Consider the following 1,053-nt stretch of genomic DNA (forward strand, 5'->3'; position numbering starts at 1 on the left):
TTGCAGTAATTTCTTTGTTGTTGACAAAGTGTGAATATAATGAATTTGAGCAGTGAAGAAGGCCAGGATAGTGGAGCCGACGAACACACAGACAGATGAGCTTGTGCCCACGCCTCAGACAGCGTGGGCATGATGAGGAGAGGTGACAATAGAGAACTTGAATCAGGAAGAGCAGACAAACCATGAGAACATTATTCATTTCCTGTACCACAGTGACTTTCTGTGTCGGCAGAGGGCTTCTTTCACAAGGCCAACATGAGGGTGAAACAGACATCCAATCAAATCTGGTTTCAAGTCAAAGCACTTTCAAAATAGCATATTGTTACAGTTGACAAAGAATTCTGAGTGAGCTACCATTATAATGATTGGCTGACTGTGAGACAAACTGAATGAAACCAAACCCCAGGCCGAGACCTACAGCTACAGTGCCAGTCCTTGGAGTGAATACATTTGGGAGGAAATATTTTCCCAAGTCTTGATTTGATTTTGTTTTTAGAGTAAACCAGGACTGAAAGTAAATTTAGCAACAATTCTGCAGGTCTTCTACAGATGTTTTGTTGAAAATACCAATGCATGATGCAATATAAGTGGCACGCACTCCTTCAAAATAATTGGGGGATGGTGAGCTACGGGAGAGAACCTTTTCTCTGTCATAATAACCCACATGACTCACATAAACTCTCTGAACTTTTACAGTTGGGACCATTCATTTGACCAATAAAAACAGAAATATATAGACAGAACCAGTCAAAAGATTGGACACACCTACTCATTCAAGGTTTTTAATTTTTGTTTACTTTTTTCTACATTGTAGAATAATAGTGAAGATATCTAAACCATGAAATAACACTAATGGAATCATGTAGTAACCAAAGAAGTGTTAAACAATTCAAAATGTGTTTTAGATTTTAGATTCTTCAAAGTAGCCACCCGTGGCCTTGATGACAGCTTTGCACACTCTTGGCATCCAGCTTCACCTGGAATGCTTTTCCAAAAGTCTTGAAGGAGACTTCTTGGCTGTTTTTCCTTCACTCTGTGGTCCAACTCATCTGA

This window comes from Oncorhynchus nerka, linkage group LG28 (assembly GCF_034236695.1).
Source record: "Oncorhynchus nerka isolate Pitt River linkage group LG28, Oner_Uvic_2.0, whole genome shotgun sequence".
In the NCBI taxonomy this organism is placed as follows: Eukaryota; Metazoa; Chordata; class Actinopteri; order Salmoniformes; family Salmonidae; genus Oncorhynchus; species Oncorhynchus nerka.